The following is an 11,292-nucleotide window of genomic DNA, read 5'->3' as shown; positions in this document are numbered from 1 at the left end:
GGTCCAGCCTCTCGCGTGTTCTGTCGTCTAAGACCTCCGTGATAGACGACAGGAACGACTGGGAGGCCGCGCTGTCGGTCGGAAGGACGGGGGAAGATGTGGGACCAGCCGAGTTACTCTTCGAGGGAATCAATTGATGGAGGGGGAGCTGACACAGGCACGACACGAATTGAACCCCATTATAGTATTAGTGTGTCATGCAAATTCTACTTAAGTAGACAATGGGCTTATTTCTGTTTAGTGTGTTTCACCAATATATGTGTTCAAAAAAAATTTGCAAGCCAAATTTAGCTATTCGGTCTTTCCGCCTTTGCCTTCCATTGAACTGCATTGCTGAGAAAACTATGACTGCGGTTCCGGCAATGGCCGAGGCGGGGCCAAAATGAGGAGTCTCCATGATTGGCTGCTGCGAATCGAATCAGATGACGTGTACTCTGTGTTTCCGGGATTTCCCCCTTCTGGAGGGGAGAGGTTACTGTCGGTCATTGACACGCTGTCGTTCCTGATTCAGTCTGCCAAGAGTGTGGGAAGCGGAGAGACTTGAGGTAAGTCCGGTCATCAATATTTTTATATCCTTAGAGAGTGCAAGAGAATTTATTATGAATTACATCTTATCCTTATTTTCACTTATATTTTATAGGAACTGAACATGTTGGTGAGAGTTTATTTCACTTAAATTCACTGATTGCGAGGAGTTATTTGGGGACAGGAGCTTGTCCTGGGGAGCTTCATAGTCTTTCAGATGTAAAGCAGAAAATGACCTTTTAAGCCTGCTGTCTCATTTTTAATACGGGTATGAATATGTATATGAAGTTGGCCGATTTATAAAGGATAATAGGATAGCGTTGCGCATTAAGTGCTCATCAGCTCTCCTGATCATGCATGGCTTGTTCCGTTGGTTTCTCTGGGTAGCTGTTTCTGATCAGTCGGTGAATGTCTGGCTGACCGGTTTTTTTTCTATTGCAGGCAGCAAGGAAGCAGCTCAATGCGGAAGGAACGCCGCTGAGGTGAAATCTGGCGCCACCTTCTAAATTGGAACGCTGATACATTCTGCTCGTCGCTGAATACAGCCAGGTAATATACTTAATCCGTGTGTCACTTCCCCATGAGTTCATGGCGCATCTCTGGTCGGATTTACTGAAAGATTTTAAAATCCATGCGTTTTACAGTGACATTTGGGCCACATTTGGCTGCTCCCGCCTAATTTATTCACGCATTGAGTCATCGTCTGATGAACATTCATCTGATATTACTTTTTCTGTTGAGTGTTCATTCTTCTCCCACTTGCATTGTGATTTTTCAAGATCGGAGAGGGGGGCTTTACGTATCTGTGGTTATGACTATCTGGGGTGAAGTCTGATTGATATGCTAATGAATACATCACAGGAAGTGCTGCTTAGGCATAATCTCTTGCCTTTTTTTTGCAGCCTCGTGGCAAGATGAAGCTGAAATAAAGTTAATGTTTTTCTTGCCTCAGCAGACTCTGCAATATTCTTTAGCAGCACGAAAGACCAATGATATTGTTGTTTAATACACAATTTAAATAGTACCATTAACCAAAAACTGAACTAGTACAACCATGTACTGTGGCTCAAAGACGAAGGGGTCAGAGGCTGGGAGGGTGAGTAAATCGCTTCCTGACTCAAAGCTGTACATCAGGTACAATTGAAGATTGCAATAGGGTATTCTCAAGTTTCAGTGGCTGCAGCTTTAACAACACTCAAGAAACTAAACACCACCAAATAAAGGCAGTCAACTTGATTAATACCCCAGCTAACACCTTAAACCTTCACTGTCTCCACCATCAACACATGGTGGCAGCAGTGTGCACTATCTACAAGTGTCATGGTAACAACTCTCCCAGACCCTTTCAACAGCATTTTCTGAACCAACAGCCCTATGACCTCAAAGGATGAGGAAGGCAGATCTGGGGACACACCTCCGTTTGCAAGATCACTTCCGAGCCACACTGCTACCTGATTGGAACCAGTTCACCATTCCTTCACTGTCTTTGGGTCAAAATGCTGCAAATCCTTTTCTAACAGAACAGTGGGTGTCCTACATTTGCAAGGACTGCAGTAATTCAAGAGGTGATTGGCCAAAACCTTCTCAAAGTCAATTTAGGGGGAAACAATAAATGTTGGCCTAGCTATCAACACACACATCTTGTGAATGAACCAAATTAACATGAAAGGGTAAATTATATCTCTTGCCCCTTTCTGTGGCTTCATCCTGCCTTTCACTCCTTAAGCCCCAAAACTTTTTAAGTTCGCACTTTATTTCTGCCAGTTTGTGGGCCTATCTCTGTCCAGGTTGGCTATTCATGATGGTAATTTTTCTTTGTACTCTTTGTTTTCTCTGATTTTATGATCTCAGATTTTGCTTGAATTAGGCTGATTGAGGAAGTTTCAAATAGATCCTAGGGTTATCAAGAATTGTGTAAGACTTTAACAAAACAGATGTTAGCCATTAAAATTGTTTAACATAGTAGCATTTGGCTGGCCATGGTTGTTTGCAGGAACGCAGCAGTTTTGCCCAACACTTGAGCTTTGCTCCCATATAACGTTGCAATTTAATCCTTGTGCAAATTAGCATAAAATTATTAATTGGAGCCTCATGGCTTCTCTTCCTTCTCCTACATTTTTAACATCTATCCCTACAGGCTCTATCCTTGACACCTACTGTTGCTCAGCTACACATCTCAGACACACCTCTTGACAACATCCAGCTGAAGCACTCTACCACCCCTCTCAATCTCTATACTGGTTTAAAATTATTAGACTGCGTTTATCCAACATCCAGCACTGAGTGAACAGGAAAAGAATTGGGAAGACCAAAGCCATTATCTTCAGCATCTGCCACAAAACCTGATCCCCTCCCATTCTCGTAATTATGGCTGAACCACACAGTTTGCAGCCCTGGTGTCATATTTGACCTCATTACAGCTTCTGGCTACATCGATGCCATTGCTAAGGCTGCTGTATTTTCACCTGCACACATCAATCACCTCTATCCCTACATCAATTTGTCTGTTGCTAAAATCTCTGTCGATACCCTTTTTTAAATCTCTGACTAGAGTATTCCAAAGTATTACTGACTGGCCTCCCACATTCAATCGTCTGTAAACTTGAGTCATCTCAAACTCTGCTATCCATTTTATAATCTCTATCTAAATCTCATTCATCCACCAATTGTTGAATTACATTGGCTCCCATTTGAATATTGCATTGTTTGTTTTATTTTTACATTGAGTTTTATTTCCAAATCCTTCCATGGCCTCACTGATCCCTATCTCTGTAATCTCTTTCAGCTCTACAACCATCTGAGATGCCTCCACATCACTAATTCTAGTCTCTTGAGTATCCCTGATTTTAATCGGTCTGCCATTGCTGGTGTTGCTTTCAGTTGCTAAGACCCCAAACTTTCAAATTACCTCTATAAAGTTTTTTTTGACTCTGTCATTTTCTTTTTGACCAAACATTTGGACATCTGCTGTAAATGCCTGTGGCTCGGTGTTGAATGTTGTTGCACTCCTGTGAAACACATTGAGCAGTTTACTATTACAAAGTCATTATACATTTACAAGTTGTTGGCTGAAGTAACACCTTTTGAGTTGCTGTACATTGTGCTAAGATGTTCCATATATCATTTAAATTGCGTTATGGACCGGTAAAATTCATCATAACCATTTGCACTGACCAAGTGCATGTCTAGCAGCTGCAAAGTTCTTGTTGAATATGTTTGTCTACCAGTGTTTCAGGTCATACTGTCCTGATCTTAACAACTGACCTGTGGAAAACAAGCTTCTTGTTAACTGGTGGTCTTGTTACTGACTCGCTTGCTAGAGCAAAAAGGTTGAGAGAAGGTACAGGTAAATTTGGTACACTAACGGTCTCGCTCAGTCAGTTTACAATATAACTGATGGTCAAGGAGCCAGTTTTTAAGGAGTTCCTCAATTTCAGAAATTGAGGTATTGCCTTCATATGAAGGAGTCTGTTTTCATTCCAAGAATGAAGCTTACTGTGTAATGTAAAACAAGTATTAAAATGATAGCTGGTACAACTTGGACAGAAATCTATTTTCAGTTGTTGAAGGAAGAGCAGGGGGCCATTAATACAAGACCAAATGAGAGTTGGAATAAAAGCCAGCTGAATTATTGATGTCCAGCGTTGTGTATGGAATACACTACTGTATTCATTTGGATAGGTGTTTGAAAAAAGAGGTTGAAAGCATGTGGGAAGACAAAGTTGGGTAAATGTGACAATGATTTACAGTACTCGTTCAGAGGGTCAATGCTGAAGTGGACTGGTTGGGTTGACTGTTGTGTTTCTGAATTGCAATCTCAATATTATTTTGTATTTTTCTACATCTTGATTGGCACTAACTCAAATAGTTGAACCAATGGGTTGGCACCTTTTTAATATCAGCCTATTGTAAAGCTGATGGGTTTTTGTTTGCCCCAGGGTGCACATTCTCCATGATTGCCAGCTGTTGTAATCTGAATAAGAATCCAATTTAATCCAGGTGACTAATCAGCAAATGTGCAGCTTCATCTTGTGGATTCATTTTCAAGATTCAACAAGAGCTTGTTAATCAGCAATTTTATTGAAAGTGTGGACTCAGCCATGGGGTATGGTGTCCATTATCTACTTCATCTAAATCCCAGTTTTGAATGTAAGCCAAAACTTGATTGGCAGGCAGTTTATGTTTGGGTGCGTCACTGCTGTTGATTGCATCCAACATTCTGTCACATCTTTTCCAACCTCCCTTCAGAGCATTTTCCAACTCCCAGCTGGTGTTCCATATTGCTTATGTAGATGTTGATCTCCTCAACCACTTGTTTCCCTTCACCTTTAATGAATTGGTCCCCAGTGGAACATGTCTCACCCTTGCTGTTTCTATGGTTCACTAACATCAAATCCTTAAACTAAGAAGCACAAATAAGATGATTAATGAATACATGATTTAATTGTCAAGGCCAAGGCATCAGAGCCACATTGAGTGCAGTTTCCCTATTCTGCATCAAAGCTGTCCAGTATTCTGTGGCTTGCCCTGAATGGCAAGGAAACCTGGTATCTGTTCTGTACCAAGTACACTTCAAGTCCTGTCCCCTGCCCACTCCATTCTCTCAGAATCTGAGGAGTTTGAGAACTTCTTTATTGAGGCCGACTGCATAGTTAGTTGTCTGTGCTACTCTAATCCCAATGGGTGGCAAGTTGAATGTGCCTGTCTGTGCCTTATCCTGATCACACACCATCCTGTGGCTCCTCTTCATGTTTTTTGAAGCTGGTTTTGCCTACAAGCTATGTTTCTTGCTTCCTGTGTCTGCATTCCTAGTGAAGTATTGATCTGTCTGTTTGTTAACCACAGTTAAGCATGAGGGAGGAAGGGATAGAAAATGGCTGCCGATGGAATTGAATGAAATCAGCTGAGAGGCATCCCATGTGGAGCAGATCTGTCGGCATAGACCAGTTGTACTGAATGATCTGAATTCTGTACAATCTAAGTAAGACTTCTGCTCAAGTATTGATCAAAGCCTCATTTATGCCTTTGTATCCTCTGGATTCTAGCTGGCCTCACATTCTCCATCCTTTTGTAAAGCTCTGCTGCCTAAATCCTATTTGTATAACAAATGCTGTTCCATTTTTACCCTGCCTTCTCAACTTGCACTACCTTCTGCTTCCCTGACACCTCAAATTTTGTAATCTCATCCTAATTTCTAACACTTTTCCTATCTCTAAATAACTTCTTGCAGCCTGCAATCCAAACACTCCTTTCCTCTGCTTTCTTGTGCAAACTTCCGTTTTACTGCCACCAAACATTGTCATCAGCTATCTTGATCTTGCATACAGGATACCTCTGCCTTACATTTGGTCTTTCAAATCTTGCTTTACAAGTCTTTTGCAGATGATTTTCTTTGCCCTCTTCTAATATCTTTTTTCAGCACCACGCCCTTTTGCTTTTAACACTCCTTTGTTTGGCAACTGGAAATGGTTTTTCTGCAGGTGAGGCATTATATAAATGCAATTTAGTCTCAATCTCAGGAATTCGGAGGTACCTCCTTACGCTATTAAAGGACATGATTTCACTGAGACCATGTGACTCCTGTCATTTTGGGGGTCCCTTCCCAGCTGGGAGGTTAATGTGGAGCATTCACTGAAATCCAATTCCAAATCACTCTAGTATTTTACCCTGCACACAATAAACTGGTCATGTCTGATTCATCCTGCTGTTTGAATGTTTGTAATGTTCACTGTGAGAAGTTAAAGATAAAACAAAGAACAGAGATGCTGAAGACATGACACAAAAAAAAATTGCTGGAGAAACTTGGGCCTGGCAGCATCTGGGAAGAGAAAGGAGGGTTAAAGTTTCTGGATGTAAAATGTCCACTCTGTTTTCTCTTCACTGCTGCTGCCAGATCTCCTGAGTTTCTCCAGCTCTCTGTTTTGTTTGTGAAGGGTTTATGGTGTACTTGAGTTCCAAACCATTGATACTTTAATATTGCCCTTGTACAATTGGTGCTTGTCAGTTGCACATTAATTGCAAGCATCAACTAAACTATCAATATGATGCAAGACATTCTCTTTTGGTCTGTCTGAAACTTGCTGGTCTTCCAGTGCAAAGAATGGACCTCCATTGACTCTTACACACAGCTAGATTCCTATGACCCAGAACTTTTATTTTTGTGATTTGTTCATTGTGGTTTGCGCTTTGCTAGTTCAGTCGCAAATACTGCCCTGAAGTACATAACTGAGGGGTCACTAAAGTTTGGAGCTGCTGCAGAGGTGCAACTGGGGGAAAGACGGTCTTTCAAGACCTTTTCAGCTATGGTGCACCAAGGGGTTGGAAACTGGGCATCCCTTGAGCCCAGTTTTCCCTTGGAAATGGTGCAGGTCGAAGATTTTGAAAATAGTGGGTGGTAAAGTTATATTTTGAGTCGTCTCAGAATGGAACATGGTATATAAAGAAATTTATTTCCATTGCACTTGTGTTTTCCAAATTGAAATATTTTACTGCCATACTGTATACTTAACTGGAAATGTATATTGTAAATATTTAGATAATTACTGATGTTGAATGGAACATGCTGTAGACAAATGGGTTGATTTTATTACACCGTAGTGCTGTTATATTCAAGTTGAAATGTTTTCTAGTGTATTTTTACAGATTTTATGTATCAAGTGTTTTTGTGGATGAGGTATCGTTAGATTTGCTATAAATGGTGCAACAATTAGATTTATCAATGTTTTATTCAGCGTTGTAGGTTCCTTTTGTCAAATTAATTCAATAGCCACTGAAATAGATTAAGGTAATTTGTTTCAAGACTGAAGTTGCCCTGAAGTGTTGGCAGTTTGGAATAACACATTTGAGTGTCTTCATCACAGCTGGATTTTATCAAGTTGTGGTGATCGTGTGGAAATTTCAAATTCCTTTTGCACTCCCAATGTTTAATTAGCAGTCGTTTTAGCTCTCTGCTTTCTGACCATCTGGCACCAGGTTGAAGTCAGCCTGATGATCGATCGGTGTAGTTCTTGTCTCATATTTTTGAACCTTGTGCCTTTTTGATTTGATCTTTTAACTCTTGTTTTTTGAAAGAGTTGAACTTTGCTTCTTCATATGCTAGTTGGTGTTGTGTATTGGTTTTGAGTAAACCTGAACTATGTACTTAAGGTGAGTCACTCATCGGGAATGATTATTGTGGCATGTAAGGCAAATGAATTAAAAGGTTAATGACACTTGAATAATAAGACTTTAATATTAGTGAGCACACTAATACCACAAACACTGGTATTTTGTTTCTGACATTTAATGCATGAAATTATTTACAAATGATTAATATATCCCAAGGCTTCACGAGGTTCCATGCATGCAAGTGTTTACTGTTTCAGGATCTTCCCTCTTTGAGACACGTCATGTACCATTTAAAATCTTTTTTACTTGCGCAAAGAAAGGCATTTTGACTTTCATCACCCTCCTCCTTTTTCTGATTTGGCATTCCAGCGCAAGCAAACTATGAATAACCTGTAATGTGAGAGAGAGGAGTTGATGAAGTAATATCTTTGAATTATGGAGCAAAACCCTCATGCATCCATTTTGCTTTCAAAAGACATTTGACTTGGTGTAATATTGGATGTTAGTGCAAGCTTCTGCAAGTGAGCAGAAGTCTAGGTTCATCAAATAACATTTGGTTTCGGCACATTTCCACCAGCAGTCACTAAAGTTTTATTACAGCTGGAAAGAGTGGCTGAACTACTGTAACCTTGCAGTAAATCTAATGGATAATTTACAGGCTTTTGACATTCTCACTTCAAACCAATAAATTTTTGGGTGTTAAAATGATTCAGTCATTGGTGCTTTCTAAATTTTTGACATGCTAGAGTCTCAAGGACAAGTGATTCTGAAACAAAAGTTCAACTTTCAAGGCTAAGTTTAAACTAATCTCTCGGCCTGTTACCATGAAGTTAAGGCAAAATGCACTATTTGTAATTTGGCCCTTCAGTGCTGGTAATTCATGTTGTTTTCATTGGAAAGCGCTGGTAAAATTTATCTCTGAACGTTGTATTTCTGGTGTCTCCTTTGAAGAATTACATGCAGTTTTTATTTATGTAGTTAACCCTGAGCAACTTTATTCAATGTACAAATGAGAAGAGAGCCATCCGGCTTCTCGAGCTAGCCTTGCTGGTCTGCTTGTAACATCAAATCTACGTTCCTGCCTACCCCTTTAACCTTTCATTCCCTTGCTTTTAAGAAACTATATACCTCTGCCTTTAAAAATATTCAAGGACTCTATTCCAGAAAGTGCAGTGGGAGTAAAGATCCCAAAAAACACTCTACTGTGAGAAAAGATTTTGCCTTGTCTGTTTTCAGTGGATAAGCTATTACTTTTAAACATTGACTCCCTGTTGTAGATTCTCTCAGAAGAGGAAACACCCCCTCTGCATCTACCCTGTCAAGACCCATCAGCATCTTGTAACTGCTGGCTGAAAAACTTACAAGACTATCCAGAATTCCCTGCATAAGACAACCTGCCTGTTCTAGCTATTAGTCTAATAATAATTGAACTGTGTCCAATGCATTTGCATTCATCCTTAAATAAGATAACCAATACTGTTTCTAATATGGTTTCACCAGTGCTGTCTATAAATGAAGCATCACCTCCTATTCGATGCCCCTTGCAATAAACAATATTCTGTTGGTTCTTTAAAATTACTTCCTGTTTCTGCGTACAAGCCTTTGCGAATTTGCACAAGGACGCCCAGCTCCCACTGCATCTGTCTCTACAATTTCTCACCATTTTAAAAAGTATGCTTGTAGCTTTAACAGTTTGGAGAATACATTAATTATGTAGGAGACTGTTGTAACCATTTTTTTAATCAAAATTAATCCTCTTTTCAGTTAGGTGAAACGCTGAAGATTTATAGTTGCTCTTGCATTTCCTGCTGTGAATTGGATTGTGTGCATGATGATTCCATTTTGTTTCATTTTGAGTATTTTCTGTTTAGTTTGGTTACACGTCTTATGAATCAGCTATTATCATCGGTTTTAACTTCAGACGTCTATGGAAAAGGTGGTAGTGCCACTTAAGCATTCTCTATCTATTTGTGGGTTTGGAAGATCTCCCGCCTGTTTGTGGTGTAACTGTAGTGAGGGTGCTGCTCTCTCCTTGTCCTGCTGCAGGAGATACAGTTTCGGGTGCAGTATTGAGAAGTCTCCTGCCTTCTGAATGGGATCAGACAGTATGGGTTCATAAGTCTTTTCTTCCCCTGAAATTACATTTATTCAGAATGTTTTGCAATTAAGTTGGTCATTGCCACTTGTGTTCATTTTTAAAATTGAAAACTGAATTCAGCACTCCTCCATACAACATGTTCCACACTTGGAAGCCTCAGTATAATTGTAATAGTCGTAAATGTTGTAGTGTAAACTACAAGTCAGGCACACAGCATGAGGGCAGTAAATTTCAAATGGAAATTGCAATAGAAGTAAACATTGCTGCTTTCTGGGATGCAATTTTGATGCTCAGTATGTATTCCTTTGACAAGCATACAGTCTGGGGTTGCATGTTTCCAGCCCCTCAGCGTACTATAGTTGATGGAGTTAGACAGTGGCATTGTGCTTCTGTACTCTTTAGTGTATCCCTCAGCATATCATCCTGAAACATGCGGCAATCTGCAGCACTCTTTGCAGAACAACACTTTGCTCTACAAGCCTTTATTCAGACCAAAGAGTTGAAGATCCTCCAGTCACAGATGACGTTTGGCTCTTTAGAAACAGCTCTGCACATTGCAAAGTCCCATGTCATGGGGCTGTTTGGGATGAGCCTCATTCAAAAGCTGCTGACCAACAAGACAACAGTTTCTTTCCTAGCAAAGCCATCTAACATCATGTCTGATGCTGCTGAGACTTTTGTGTAGGCAGGATCTGATGGGAAGGGCTTTTTACCACCAGCCGTGCTAGTTTGTAAGTACTAGTGATGAGTCATTCTGTCAAATGACTCTGACAGTCAACTCATATAACCACCTGAAATGTCATTTTCCCACTGAGCTTCAGGACATTGTGTAGACCACTGCCTGAGAGGAACAGGAATCCTTCTAAACTCTGTCCTAACTGGGTGGCACCTTATTTTGAGATTGTGCCCTCTCATCTTAGACTCTCCCACAAGAGGAAACCGCCTCACTGCGCCTAACCTGTCACATTCCCTAAAACCCTCATCCATCATTCTTCTAAACTCCTACTCAACCTTTCCTTAAAAGACAATCTCTCCAAATCTGATATCAACCCTAGTGAACCTTCCTTGGCCAGTATATCTCCCCTTGGATAAGGGGCCAAACTGTTCATGGTATTTCAGTTGTGCCTTGTGTTATTTTAGCAAGACCTCACCAATTATTATACTCATTTTGCAATAAAGGCAGCATTCCATTAGTTTTTCCTTTTACCTACTGAACTTGACTGCTAGCTTTTTGTGGTTGCTATAACTCTATCAGCCAGATCACCTGTCTTGTCTGATTGATAAAAGCTTTTCATGTCTGTGAGAAATCTCGATAGAAGAGTTGCTGTTTGTAATTAGCAAATAATTTCTTGCAGCTTGCTGTTCCTTGCTGTCTCTGAGCCAGGTCTCATTAATTTCTGAAGAATCCGCCTTGCTCTATTGAATTTATTCTTGAACGTGGCTTTGTTGGCTGTCTTGATGTTTTGTCAAACAGCTGCAAATTGAACTTTGAACTAGCTGGAACAGTTTCAGTTAGACACTCCTAAATTCCACAACTCTTTTGCAACGTCTTGCCACATAGT

The 11,292-nt window shown here is 40.3% G+C and overlaps 1 protein-coding gene across 2 annotated transcripts in view; it reads left to right on the top strand.

Annotated features, from left to right (window-relative positions):
- Positions 1-413: 413 nt before the first annotated feature.
- Positions 414-11,292, top strand: part of acsl4a (acyl-CoA synthetase long chain family member 4a) — an 82,932-nt gene continuing 72,053 nt past the window's right edge. Inside the window, exons 1-2 of one of the 2 annotated variants that reach the window (XM_060832476.1) lie at positions 414-545; positions 967-1,074. The gene's annotated coding sequence lies outside the window, so the exon portion shown is untranslated. The remainder of the gene's footprint in view (positions 546-966; positions 1,075-11,292) is intronic. The other variant, XM_060832480.1, reaches the window with a different exon arrangement.

The sequence above is a fragment of the Hemiscyllium ocellatum genome, chromosome 11 (genome assembly GCF_020745735.1).
Source record: "Hemiscyllium ocellatum isolate sHemOce1 chromosome 11, sHemOce1.pat.X.cur, whole genome shotgun sequence".
NCBI lineage: Eukaryota > Metazoa > Chordata > Chondrichthyes > Orectolobiformes > Hemiscylliidae > Hemiscyllium > Hemiscyllium ocellatum.
This window is presented reverse-complemented; position numbering and strand designations above follow the sequence as displayed.